General features: G+C 42.0%; 1 protein-coding gene across 7 annotated transcripts in view; it reads right to left on the bottom strand.

The window, feature by feature from the left end:
• Positions 1 to 14,820, bottom strand: part of Tpd52l1 (TPD52 like 1) — a 110,067-nt gene that overhangs the window by 49,955 nt on the left and 45,292 nt on the right. The window contains exon 1 of one of the 7 annotated variants that reach the window (XM_076552534.1): positions 5,814 to 5,977. The exons of the other annotated variants lie outside the window; for them this stretch is intronic. The gene's annotated coding sequence lies outside the window, so the exon portion shown is untranslated. Of the gene's footprint in view, positions 1 to 5,813; positions 5,978 to 14,820 lie in introns of those variants that run through there. 7 annotated transcript variants of the gene reach the window in all.

Here is a 14,820-nt window from a genome sequence, read left to right as displayed (position 1 = left end):
ACTTAAGAAGCAAATATTTCCGGTACTGCCTAATGTTTACTGTCTTCCTAAAAATACAAAGAATTCATGAACTGCCGCTATTAATATTACTTTTCAAGTAATATTTGGTTTCATTTAATAATGTGACTAAATCCAGAAAGTATATCTATAATGATCAGCCTGCAATTATATCAATCAGATGAACAAAGATTTTTGGATTTTACCAATAATTTTGTCTCAAGATAATTCTTAGGTTGCAGAGATTAAATTAAAATGTTAGACTTTGTCTTTCTCATTTTTTTATATATGATGTATAGATGACAATACGAATAGTGAGGTGATTACTGTGACAGGTAAACACAACTGTGGCCAAAGGTAAAAGGAACAAGCTATTACAGATTGAAATCAGCAAATATATGGAGTTATTTCCTTCAACATCTCATTATTCCAAATGGATGAGGACAAGGACTATCTTTTGACTTCAAGAGGAAACATATCACTGATGTAAAATTCTCCAGTTAACTGTGTACTAACTCTTAACTGTTTAAAAGTTCAAATCAAAAACTTCAAAGGAATACCAAAGATGATCAAAAAGTATATGGTCCCAAATTGTTAGTCAAGTGCCACTTGTAGCTAAAAAGTAGCCGATATACAAGGGACTTAAAACAGTTAAAAGTTCCTGGATGCCAGTTAACCTAAACTACTATGTCTGTGGTCAAAATGTGAACAGGAATAAGAAAATGAACCTGGACTGGCCTCATTTACACAGGCTTCCTGGTCTCTATGTCCACATTATGCCCATAGGATGCTCTGGAAAGCATTGAAACTGCTGAGAATTTGGGGTGAGAGCTAGGGCCTGCTCACCACACGGGTATGAAAATGCTTTCCAGGTTCACAAGAGTGACTCGCCTCGGATTATCATCTCCCTGGGCTAAGGACAGAACATGTCACCGTATTAAGACACAGATTTCACAAGAATAGCTTGCCCACCAGGTCAGGATTGCCAGGCTAACTACATATTAGAGAGAATCAGTATTCTGGTCCAAGTTGTCATCTGTGGCTGTCTAGGTTCAGAAATTTTAGTTCACAAATTGAAAACTATATTTCACTCATTCTCTCTCTCCCTCTCCCTCTTTTTTTTCTCTCTCTTTCCCTCTCTCCCTCCCTCCCTCCTTAACTCCCCCTCCTTCCCTCCTCTCCACCCTCACCTCCTTCCTCCCTCTCTTTGGACGATGCTGGGGATCGCATCTAGGGCCTCATGTACGCAATCACTCTACCAACCGATCACAGCCCCTACTTCACATCCTCAACTAAAACAAATCCTAAATACCCACTTCCTTGTAAAAGCCATACGATTAAGATAAACGAAGCTGGAGGTGAGCTCCAATGGGTATCTGAAGACACACAGAGAAGAGGAGATGAGCTTGCGGGTGGCAATGTCTGCTAACAAATTTCCATGGAGACTGGTCTGTCTAGCTGACCAAATACCGCGTGATAAGTTCTGCATGCTTCACTTACAACAAAGCATACAGTGAAATGAAGACTCGAACGGACAGCCAAAGTTACCTGACAGGAGTTGTGGACAGTAAAGGGTGACTTCACAGTATTTGGACATGTCACATTTGTATTTCCATCGCATGGTTCATTGTGTTTTTCTCTTTTGACTACAAAACACCTTATTCGTTGTAACTACCTACCTTGCTCATAGTAGGTACTCAACAAATATTTCTAGAACAGCTTAACTAGCCATCATGGATTAGCATATGTACTTTCAATTGCAAATATAATACTCACAGGTGTCTTGTGTCTGTGATTTTGACAATGAAATGACCGAGGCCGAGAGCCAACATGACGGTCATTGACAAGGATGACAGATAATAAGTGATAAAGAAGTGCCAGGAAGTGCACACCAGACTCTCAGCTCTGACGCCATCATCACAATTTCTCTCTGGGCATCTTGCCCATCTAGGGTTGCTACATGATGCCACAGGCTGGTTTTCATTCTATCAATATTCCGTTCAAGTTTGTGCCCTCATTTCCCTATATAAAACAAACACCAAACTCCCTCACCCTGGGGAAAGCTCCTGGTAAGTAAGATGAGAAACATTGAAACTGAACAAGGTTGAACACGACATGATGGATGGCTCTGGAATTTTAGTTTCATTAAGTGACAGAAGACAGCCACAGCAAGGTCTTATCCAATAGCCTGACAAGTTGAATCCTGGTATTTATCTGCGACCATTTGCATTCGAATCATTGCATCTCTCAGGACAGAGGTGTGTTAGGTTTTCAACCCTCACTTATTATTTATGTCAACGTCAGTCTATCAGTTTTACTTGACTGTGAATATTGTTGAGATTAGAAGAAAACAAAACAAAACTGTTTTACAATGAGGTCAAGGGAACAAGTACAGAGGAATCAAGTTTTCTTTAAAAAAAAAAAAAAAAAAAAAAAAGCCAGAACAGAGGACAGAGGATCTTAAGTTTCTTACAGAGAATGTGTGATGCTGTGTTCTTCCAGGAACTGCCTCTGGACTTCACTCTGGTGGGGCCGACTTGACTCAACCAGTGTGAGCTCTTGAACCCTAGCTTTTATTCCTGACATGAGGTCACATGACCTTGCCTGTCGCTGTTAGTGTTTCAACAACCACACTCAGAACCAGGAAGACACAGTGAGTCAGTTTTCATTAAAAGATGTTATAAAATATTTATCAAAAAACCCCAGCTTCTCTACTCTCCCACCTTTCAAAGATAAGATTAAGGCATTTCAAATCTTTTTCTTGTTTTAAGGGATTATTTGCTAGTCTTGAAAGACATCATTTGACACACATAAAAATAGAAGCACACTGGATAAAATGATCAGTCAGACAAAAACAGCCCCAAAATAAAGTCATAAAAACACAACAGCCACAAGCTGATGACTAAAAATGTAAATACCTGACTATAGAAAAACAAAAAAATATTTAATGTTCCTGACGGATAGACTCCAGGAAATTCCTTCTGAATGACCCTCACATTGCCTGGGGAAATGTATAAACTACTGCAGGGATGCGTACTGAGCAACCCAGAACAGATGAACCAGGGAAGCCTTTACATCATCTTCCTCCTCTCTACACCCCACCCTTGGGGCTGGGGATGTAGCTCAGTGGCTAAGGGTGCTTGCTCTGCAAGCATGGGGCCTAAACTCCAATCTCTAGGCCCATGTGAAAGTTTGAGCTTGGCTGCCTAAGTGTCTGTTACCCTGTCACTGTGGGGAGTAGAGCCTGGAGGCTCATTCAGAATTGCTGGCTGCAAGCCTAGCTCTAGGTTCAACAAGAGACCTTGTCTCAAGGGAATGCGGCATGGAGCCAGGGAGCTGACTCCCATCCTCCTCTTCTGGCCTCTGCATCCACACATCTGAGCAAGCACACCAGCACTCACACACATGCATAAACCACATGCACACCCCTTCCATGACACATCTCTTTGTCTTTATACAGCAAACCATCCCTCATCGAAGTTGGAAAGGGAAGTCAAGCCCGAGGAAAAATAAACCTCTGAATTCAACAACCAGCTTGAAATTTTACCACAGGCAAAGATCTTATTTATAGTCCAAAAATCTCCAGAGTAATAAATTCTTTGGAATTCAAACTAATAAAAACTAGCACCTATTTTGTTTTTTAAAAAATCCTTTCTTGTCTTCCCAGCTTCTTCCTTTTCAAACCACCAAAAGTAGACTTCAGAATTGGTCTTTCTACTCACATATTTGGTGATGTGAATTTTCCCAAGATGGCCAGCTTATGGCTATGGGCTCTGAGTATCTTTTTATGTGCTACAATTCCTGAGGGAGTGAGGCAGAGACAAGCCTAGGCATGGTCAGTTCTTCAGGACAGGCTACATTCCATCCTAGGTCATTCCTTGAATGTTCACTCACCTTTTAATTGAGGGGTCAACCTAGTTCAGGAAAAACAATAACATCGTTCCCTTGGCAATGGAAGATAGCCCATGTAAACATGAAGCAGGATAAAAATGCAACTGCTCCCAAGATCTGATTAAAGACAGGAACAGGTAGTAAGAAAGACCTTCTCAGATGGCCCAGGGCTTTGTGAAACTCTCGGGTTCTTAAGCAATGGCAAGGATGGGACAAGGGTCAGAGGGCACAGCAAAACTGTCCGGCAGCAACACTCAGAGTTTTGAAGCTCTGAAAAACATCAGTCAGGGTACAAACAGCCATCTTCCAGCTTTCAGCCCATCAGTTCTGAACATTCATGTTTCTCTAGATTCCCTCATGATGGCTGCTACTGAGTATGTCCAAGGAAAAAGCCCTTTCTTTACTCCTAAAATCTGCATAGGAAAACAAATGTGAGGGGACCTGGGAATGCACATATCTGAACCGTGAAATGGGCAAGAATTAGACATTTCTAAGACAAGCCTGAGATACGGAAATGCAATAGACAAGTGAAGCACGAAAAGACACCCAACCTCACTGAAAGTTCATGTCAAAAGGTATGCAAATTTCCATCAAAGCCATGCTCAAACTTCAAACACAGGACAACACGTTGTATTGAAAAGCTTGGGAAGCAATGGGACCTCTGTACACCATTGGCTTCTGTGCTGTTACAGGCTTGGGGAGCCTTTGACCTACCTACCATTCCTGCTTTTGAAAATGAATCTGTAAGAAAAAAAAGGACAGACCTAAGGAGATACGTCTAACATATTAAAATTTTGCTAGTGAGAGCTACAAAAATTAAACCAAGCACAGTATACCACATTGTGTATTGTTTTTTCAGTTATTAACTAAAAATAATGTATTGACCATAAGGGGTTTTCACGGTGTATAGCTTATAGAATGCAAAAGGAGAGTTACTGAGCTGGGTTTGCATATGACCCATTTCAGGGAGGATTGCAATACCTTTGATGTGTAAACAGGACTCTCCATAATTGCCAATCTGCATGAAAACTTGAGGAGGCTTAGAAAAGATGCACAGTAAATAACCAAATCTTGGCAACAACAAAAGGTGAGATTGGAAGGAAGGAGAAAACTATCAGTGTATGAATGCATTACCTGACTGGTTACAATAGGCACACAATTATTAACTTTTGTTTATATTTTAAATGGATGTTTTAATATAAATGAATAAATAACAAAGGATTTTAGGTGACAGTTTCAGAGCTAGATATGGAATATTCTAGTCAATTATGATGAAAGACAGTGCTTAAATTCTGGCTGTTTAACGTTTTAAGTATCCGAACAACTTTAGTATGGTCTCATGATTGTAAAGGGAGCCTTTCTGAACTGTTAGTACACAATTATTCTCACTTCGCTGTAGCAAACGCAGCAGCGTCTCCATCCATCTCAACCAGTGACTTATTATTGCGCCTTTTCAGTGGAATCGAAGAGCATGTGAGCTCACGACAGCACAGATGTTATTATTATTATTACAGTCAACAATATTAACTAGAGGCTGATTGGAGAGTGCTAACAACAAAAATGTAGAATATGTTAATCATTCAAAATAGATTACATACATACAGGACAATAAATCCATTCATCAGAATCACGTTCCAGAAAAACAACAAATGATAACACAAAGCCCAAAATACCATATGTATTTAAAATTTAACATTTAAAATTTAAGATTTATATCAAATATTACATGTATTTCTTCTACATAGGAAAAGACTACAAGAAGAAATTCACAATAAATATTACTGGGAAGTGAAACCATGAGCGAGCTTTTTCACTACACTGACTACTTTCTTCTATTTTCCAGATTGTCTATAATAACTACAGATTAATAAAAAACAGATCTTTCTGGAACTGGCAGCGTTGGGCTCTCAGCTCTGCTATCTCACCTAGTAACCGTCTGGTCTGTAAAATCCCTGTTGCACGCCTGTGACATTTCACTGAGAGTCAATAAAAACACAGGCTTCTCAGCAGTGTTTGAGCCAGGACTGGCTCTGCACTGGTCCCTGCAGCCATTCTCTGTCAGGAGCCCACTGCCTGCCACGCAACTCCATCATTCGGGCACCTTCTGTTCAGATGCAGCAGCTCATACACCTTCGTGTGTGTGTGTGTGTGTGTGTGTGTGTGTGTGTGTGTGTGTGTGTGTGTGTGTGTGTGTTTAATTTCTCTTTGTCTGTAAAGCTTAATCAAATGGTCTCCAGACTGTGACTTTTTCTCAGAATTAAGAAATGCTCCTTCCATATGCCTTATCATTTTTTCCACTCCAGTACTTATCACATGATTAGTGGTTATCAGGAATTTCCCATAGACTCTGCCAGAGTAGAGGCACAGCCTGAATCAACTCCCAGAGCTGGAGCATACCTGAGATATCAAAAAGTATTTGAGACCTGAGAACATATACATACAAGTAAGATTATACAGCATGAATAGGTTGTACTTACGTATTTACGAGTATGGGTATGGATATATACATACACACAGACATACACACATATAAATGTAACAACAATTAAATAAAGAAGAGGCCACGCTTTTGGATGAGAGAAAGGTAAGATAAACAGGAGAGTTTTGAGGGAGGAAAGAGAAAAGGAGAGTGATGTAATTATATTATAATCTCAAAAGTATTTTTAAAAAAAATATTTGGTGAATAGTCAATGTACAGCTGATTAAAAATAAAGGACAATATTTAATCCTGTGAAATCATTTAGATTTACTATAGTCTCCATCCCTAATCATTAAATAAAGAGAAAAGCCAAGAAGGCACATGGGTCAGAGTTCCTCATAAGTGGGAGTGTCCTAGAAGCCTAAGCAAGAGAAATTTCTAGATTTGACATCAGAATCAAAGGTCATTTTCCCCCAAGAGGGGTCAATCAAAGTGGACCACGGTTTCAAAGGGTGGCTGAGAAGCCGTTGGAACTCTTGGCTGTCTGGTCTGCCCCAGGCTTCTAGGCACAAAGACTTCACTCCCCCTGGAAATAAACGACTACGAGGGAATATTTAAAAACTAGGACATGTTGAATTATTGAGAAACCATGTCTATCATTTGCCTCTGGTTTCTGAAAACACTTCCTGCATTGCAAATGGAAATTTTTCCAAAGAAAACACATCACCACATCTGTTGTTAATGTGACTGTAGTCAATTTTCAATGTACTCTTAACCGACTGAATCCTGAAGTACTTTTTAAAGAAAGAGGCTCAAACTTCCTTCAGAATGTATTCACTGGAATTTATGATGGACAAAACATCGAGTCAGGAAGAAGCCAAAGTCCTCTTGCAAAATCCATGCCAGACGGCAAACACAACTCAACACCCTAAGTCTGAAACGCGGAATGAAAGCAGGGCTGTAGAGTCAGGACTCCGAACACGCATGCGCTCCTGCAAAGGCACGCCCTCCGAGGAGGAGGAGTCTAGAAACTGCTAAACGTGCCAATAATCGCAGGTCCTTCCCTGGGTTCTAGAACCTAGCTAGGGCAGTGAGGTAGCAATCCACCAAGAGACTTCATCCAAGGGAGTGGAATGCGGTGGAAACATGATTGAGGCAAGGCCCGAAAGAGCAGCCTCGGAGCCAAATGCCTTTGATCTCCCTTCATTTTTTTTTTTTTTTTGTAACTCTTATTAATTTTGTTCTTTGACAATTTTACACATGAATATAGTGCATTCTGATTCCTGTCACCCAACTCCCCTTTCTCACCCATCTCATCCCCAGAAACCCCTTGTCTTTTTATTGTTTTGTGACTTGCTGAATTTAACGGGGGCCATCTGTGTGACTGTGGGTTTGGAGCCCTCTTTGGGAGCCTGGTCGTTCAGCATCGGTTTCTTCACCAAAGGCAGTCTCTGTCTGTCTCTCGGAATCGATCAGTAGCCAGCAGTTCAGCAGGAAGGGGCAGGGCCCTGGGAGTCCCTCCGCATCCATGACTGACTATTGAGAGGCTCGGTCTTCCGCAGGCTGACGCAGCTGCGGTGGGGTCAGGACCACGTTGGTTGTGCCACGCCCAAAAGACAGCTCCTCAGAGAGCTAGCCGTTCTCTCTATCTTTGGGTTCTAACCTTCTTTCCACTCCTACTATGTGCCCTGAACCTTAGAGGAGGTAGTATGAATGACTTGTCTAGGGTTGAGTACTCAATAATCAGTTATTCTTAACACCGTCTGTGGCCACAAAGTATCTGTATTCAGATTCTGCAGCTTTATTCCCCCCATTTTGCATGCAAGTGCTCACTTCTGGCATATTTTATTCATACATTTCAGGCATTCTGAACATAGTACTTTTTAATGACATTTTATTTTTGCTTGAAGGGAGTCTCTCTGCACATAGAATTTGATAAGTGACCCTTCTTTTGGTCCTATGTATCATAAAAAAAAGGAATGGTTTCATAGATCATATCAACCCAACCAAATATTTTTAGGCTGTGCCATGGGTGAAAATTAAAATAAACATAACTCAGCCTTTGACCCTTCAGTGTATACTTAACTGCCTAGTTGAATGGTTAGAATTCTTGTCTAAATTTAAATTGAACAAACAAACAATGACATGATGAAATCTTAGCTATTTTGGGGCTAAGGTATATGATCACAAGTTCCAGGCAAAAGTGTAATAAATAATGTTTAAAAAACAAAACAAAACATTTTTCTTAGCTGGGTGTGGTGGCACACACCTTTAATCCCAGCATTTGGGAGGCAGAGGTGGGAGGATCTCTGTGAGTTTGAGGCCAGCCTGGTCTACAGAGTGAGTTCCAGGACAGCCAGAGCTGTTACACAGAGAAACCCTGCCTCGAAAACAACAACAAAAAACATTTTTCTTGGGTAACAAAGAAATACTCATTCTTTCTTTCTTTTTCTTTTCTTTTTTTTTTCTTCATTTTTTGAGACAGGAGTTCTCTGTGTAGTCTTCACTGTCCTGGAACTCACTCTGTAGACCAAGCTGGCCTCACACTCACAGAGATCCACCCGCTTCGGCCTCCTGAATGATGGGATTAAAGGCATGCACCACCACCGCCTGGCTTGAAGCATCTGTGTTTCAAGGGTAAAATTTTCTCTGCTCAGAATAAGGTTCTAGCTTCTCAGAATGTGTTTAGATTCCACGAGAGACTCACTTTGTCTCTTCCAGTGGCAGCAGAGATCCCGGATGCAAGTATGAGAAATGTTCTGATTCCCGAGGGACAGTTGCCAAGTTCACATCCCTTTCGTCTAGAACTCTACAGCCTGCACGTGCAGCCTCAGCATCGTTGACATTTTGATTGTAGAATGTTTCATGTTGGGGGGGCTGCACTTGTGCACTTCCTGTAGGATGTCCGGCAGTGTACCTGGTCTCTGCCAACCGCAGGCCAGAGGAACAATGACAATAACCAGAGAGATTGGGGATATGGCTGAATGGGTAAATCACTTCCTGTGTAATCAAAGACCTGGGCTTGGAACTTCAGCACACAAGTAAAAAGCCAGAGGTAGTGACGCCCCTGTAATCACAGTACCAGGAAGTGTGGATAGGACAATCTAAGGCTTCTGGGCTAACCAGTCTAGCTGACTGGTGAGTTCCAGATTCAGTGAGACCCTATCTGAGAAAATAAGGAAGAAGGCAATACAGGAAGACACCTGATGCCAGCCTCTGGCCTCTACACACGCACACATGGGCAAACACATCGGTACACACAAGCATATCACAGAGAGAGAGAGAGAGAGGAGAGAGAGAGAGAGAGAGAGAGAGAGAGAGAGAGAGAGAGAGAGAGAGAGAGAGAGATTTCCCAATATCCTTCGTAGCGCAGAGCTGAGAACCACCGAGAAAGCTCTGTTCAGGGTAGAGGCAGGTTGGATGTTCTCAGTTATGGCCAAGGAGAGCTGCCACTTGCCACTTGCATTCACAGTGTCAAGGATCTTTTATTTCATGTGGGCAGTTACCACTATTCTCAATTTGGACATAGGAGAACTGATGGTCACAGAGCCATGTCCTGCTTTTTCTACATTCTGGTGACATGGCCTCCCTGGCTTTGGGTCACATATTTCCCTTACACTATGAATTCAATTTGAGTGTGTGGAGGGGTGACAGGGGCAGTAATTGTGCCCAGTGTATAGAATGGAAAGTGAAGGAAGGGGGCTTTTCAATTATTCTATCTCCACTTGTCGACCATAGTCACTAAGGTCATTGGTGAAGACAGTAGGCCCAGAGGATTCAAATGACCCGAAAATGTTGAAATGCCTGTAAGGTAAGGACCTTCCCAAAAAACTGTGAATGCCCAGGAAACCAACTAAAGGCCTCTGTCTCCAGAAATACATGAGCCAAAGGCTCATTCTCTCTGAGAGCACAGCAGAAGTCAAGGTCACAGGCATTCTGAGTAGAGAGCTTTGCTCTCGTTGGTCTTGGCTTGAAGTCTGACACGCAATCCCACTTTCTATGAGAGCTTTGATTGTATTAACGTTTCAAGATCTCGGCCTCAGGAGCCAAGGGCTTACTTAGTGGATCCAGGGCTAATCCGGTCTGTGGCTTGTCCCGTGCATGTGACCTGAAACTGTGGTAAATGTCCAGCCCCGCCCAAGTACTCTGTAACAGTGAATCCAGTTACCATGTATGTGGGACAGCTGGTACTTCCCTTCTCTCTTTCTGGAGATACCAGAAGCTTTACTATTTCAGGTAGTGGGCACCCACATGCCCGTTTGGAGTCTCAAAACTGAAGGGGTAGATGCTAGTTTGCCAAGATTTGGTGGGCTTTATGTTCCCTTCAACTCTAATCCCCATTTTCTCAGTCCCACATAGTCTCCTCGGTTCTTGTCATCAGCTGTATCTGAACTGTTAGCACTGACATGTCCCAAAAGGCCACTAGATAAATGGTTACTGTCTCTGGGGAATCACTTTGTTGAGAGTAATCATTGACAAGGGGCCCTTGCTTATAAAATGTGGGTTAACTTTAAGAAATATTAAATTATATGCTGTTTTATAAATACTGATCAGCACCTCCTACTATATTCTACCTTATAGAGGAAATGAATTCGACTTTAAAAACTCTTTTTACTTATTCTGCCCCTTACGAGTTCTGCATCTACACTTTCTTTTTTTTTTTTAATTAAGAATTTTTTTATTCATTTTACATCACCTATACTTTCTAAGAATCTTTGTTTTGGATGTGGCAGGCAAGAAGGAAGGGGTGTCTCTTGGCGGCAAAGATTTTCTAAAGTTCTTCCTGGTAGAAAAGTGAGACAGTGATAAAAATTAGCTGCAGGGAGACAGAGAGCCAGGGAGAAAGAGGAGAGAAAGTGGCGTTTGTTATTCTGTTGAGTTTGTGGACTCGTTTCAGTCCTACTCCATGGTCAGGTGGGTAGCAGAGATGTGGGGCCTTAAGAGAATGGACATACCTGGATGAGAAGACATAAGGCCTGGAAGACCCAAGTTATAGGATTGAGGAAGATCTCCGTCTGGAAAAGGGATGTGACTGGAGACTCCGAGGAAGGGTTACTTAAAGGAAAAGGCCTCAGCTCTTTTCTCATCAAGAAATGGGGAAGCTGGGCGGTGGTGGCACACGCCTTTAATCCCAGCACTCAGGAGGCAGAGCCAGGTGGATCTCTGTGAGTTCGAGGCCAGGCTGGGCTACCGAGTGAGAAGGCGCAAAGCTATGCAGAGAAACCCTGTCTCAAAAAAAAGCAAAAAAAAAAAAAAAAAAAAAAAAAAAAAAAGAAATGGGGAAGGTACACTAAAATGTCAGCAAGAATGAGCAGAGGTCTGTTTGAGGAAACACCCCTAGATTATAAACTAAATACAGCTCTTTATGGCCCAGACATCTTTTTCTGCTGCCCGTGAGAGACTGAATGTTCACGTGAAGATCAGGCCTGGTCAGATATTTCTGAGGAGTATTTATTTTCCTTGGCTGTTTCCTTCTGCTAATCATTTCAGAACATGGCTAAGGGGTAGGGAGGTGAATGCAGCACCCAGCTCTAATTGGCTAAATGGTTCTGAGCGTGATGCTTACCGGCTCTCGGCTCTGGGCTGTATGTGTCAAATCAGGCTGACACCATGTTATGGTCTAAGCCTGCTTCGATACCATGGTGATGAAGGGAGTGCGGAGCCTAAGCATAGGCTGGAATCAGTTACGGAAGTGCAGGGAAAAGGGAAGTTCTCTTTCCAGGCCCATCTGTCGTATATTTTAATGGAATCAGATAAATACTGAAGCACATATTATGGAAAAGCAAGCACCCATTTCAAATTGTTAAATATCAGGTACTTGTAAAAAGTCACCATGCAAAAGAATTCCTTGACATTTTTACGTGTGTATACAATTGTACTTCACTCATATTCAGTCCCCCATCATTATGCTTTGTCTCCTATGCCATGGCTCCATCACTCTTCCCCAAAGTCCTCTTCCTACTTCCACATAAACAAATACATATATTTACATATATGTTCCACACACGAGAATAAGCAGTATTTGTCTTTCCTTTTCCCCCTCTCTTGTTTTTTCCTTCATCCCATCCTTAAGATCTCTTCCTCCTGCCAACTCCCCTTTTTATTTCTATTTTCGTACCCATGTGTGTATTAAATCTGAGGCCTGCACACGAAAGTAAAAATACTTATCTTTGTGAATCTGGCACATTTGCATAGTATGATGATCCCCAGTTCCAATCCATTTTTCAGCAAATATCATGTACATTATGTGATCTAACAGAAACCATAACTCAATAGCCATTCATCATGCTCTCTAATTTCTTAGAAGTAGTTAGGCTATGGTTGGGATGGGGAGAAGTCTCCATGGTCAAATGGTTTGCTTTGCTATCAGCAGCACCTGAGTTTGGACCCCAGGGCCTTGCTGCTCAGACAGTCTAACCAAAATAATGAGCCCCAGGTTTAGTGAGAGAATCTGCCTCAGAAAAAAAGGGTGGAGAGTTATAGAGAAAGACACACAACCTGGACCTCTGCTATCCACATTGACATGCACAGACACAGGCAACCCTCCTGAACCACACATGTATACATATATACAGCACATACACACACACACACACACACACACACACTCACACACACACACACACACACACACACACACACACACACACACACACAAAGACACACACACATGAAAGTAATAGGTGATTATCAATCTTACATGGAGAAATAAGTCCAGTTAGTAATTATTTGCACTTTCTTTTCTTTTCATTTTTTTTTTTTTTTTTTTTTTTTTTTGGTTTTTCGAGACAGGGTTTCTCTGTGTAGTTCCTCAAACTCACAGAGATCTGCCTGCCTCCCAAGTACTGGGATTAAAGGCGGGCACCACCACCGCCCAGCTTTATTTGTACTTTATTTGTAAGGAATATGCCAAAACCTTTTGGGGTTTGCAATTTTTTTAAATAGAAATAATCCCCTTCCTCTCCTCCTTTCAATCCCTCCCACATCCCCCCACATTCCCTCTCAAATTTATGGCCTCTTTTTCTTTAATTATTATTGATATGTACACACACACACACACACACACACACACACACACACACACACACATGCAACCTGCTGAATCCGTTTAATGTTGTTCATATGTATATAATTTCAGAAATGAAAGTTTGGTATTGGATAACTAATTAGGGGGCCCATCCCAGGGAAGACTAATTCTCCCTCCCTCGGCAGTGGTTAATTGCCTGTAGCTCTTCATTTAGGGATAGAGAGCCCTGTGGTAGTTTGAACGAGAATGAACCCACCATAGACTCATATATTTGAATAGCTGGCCTCAGTTGGTGGAGCTGCTTGGGAAAGATTAGGAGGTGTGGCCTTGTTGGAGGTGTGTCACGGGTGGTTGATTGTGAGGTTTGAAAAGAGTCCCAGTTATCTCTCCCTACATGGTGGTTGTACATCCAGATGTGAGCGTGTGGTGATATTTTATTTGTACTGAAACGTTATTTTAATTTTATGTTAATAAATAAAGTTGCCCTGGGGTCAGAGCTATTAGAGCCATAGTAAGAGCGTGGTGGTTAGAAGAGCTAGGTAGATTTCTGTGTGTTCAGGGATACAGCCAGTATTGGAGACATACGCCTTTAAGACCTGGAGGGCGGTACTTACAGGCAGTGATGAGGCAGTCATGTGGTTGGGTTTACAACCAATGAGAAGGCAGAACAGAAAGATTATTTAAACAGGGACACAGGAAGTACCTCCCTCTCTCGGGGAAGCTAGGAGCACTGCAGGAGGTAAGATTTTATCTCTGAGCTCTGACCTCTCGGCTTTTCTCTTTTACCTTGGCTCTGTGTTTCTTATTTTAACAATACGATTGGTTACATCTACATCTGGCGCCCAACGTGACAAGAATCCATTAAAAACTGCTTGGGGCCGGCTCCCTAGCCGGAGCAGCCGGCTCCCTAGCCCCAGCCCAGGTCTGCTTGGGCTCAGGCCGGACTGTGAGCTGCTTGCTTAAAGCCAGTGCTACAAACAGCTCAGGCCTGCCCTGCTAAACAGGGCCCCTGGCTGTAAAGCCAAGCCTTGACTCGGCTCAGAGGGAACAAGTGGCTGGCTTTAAGCTTTAGCCGGCTACCCCTTCGCTTTCACTTTCACTTTCACTTTCACTTTCGCTTTCTCTCTTGCTTTCTCTCTGTCTCTCTGTTCTCTCTCTCTCTCTCTCTCTCTCTCTCTCTCTCTCTCTCTCTCTCTCTCTCTCTGGATTTACACCTAGGACTCTAGGTGGCTGTTTTGAAATTCGCTCGGATTTCTACTGTTCTACGCAGATTTGGTAAGTCATAAAGGAAACTATTTAAAAGACAAATTTTTTCCACATTTAAAAAAATGGGTTTCCTGTGTACATTGGAAGAAAATTGGGTTTTGTTTGAAATTTTAGGCAGTCTGACAATGGAACAACTATATGAAAAGATTAGTATTATGGGAATTATGCAGTTAATCACCATGCTTATTCTCATTTTACTATTTAAAAAGATAGTCGATTT

This window comes from Peromyscus maniculatus, chromosome 16 (assembly GCF_049852395.1).
Source record: "Peromyscus maniculatus bairdii isolate BWxNUB_F1_BW_parent chromosome 16, HU_Pman_BW_mat_3.1, whole genome shotgun sequence".
Lineage (NCBI taxonomy): Eukaryota > Metazoa > Chordata > Mammalia > Rodentia > Cricetidae > Peromyscus > Peromyscus maniculatus.
This window is presented reverse-complemented; position numbering and strand designations above follow the sequence as displayed.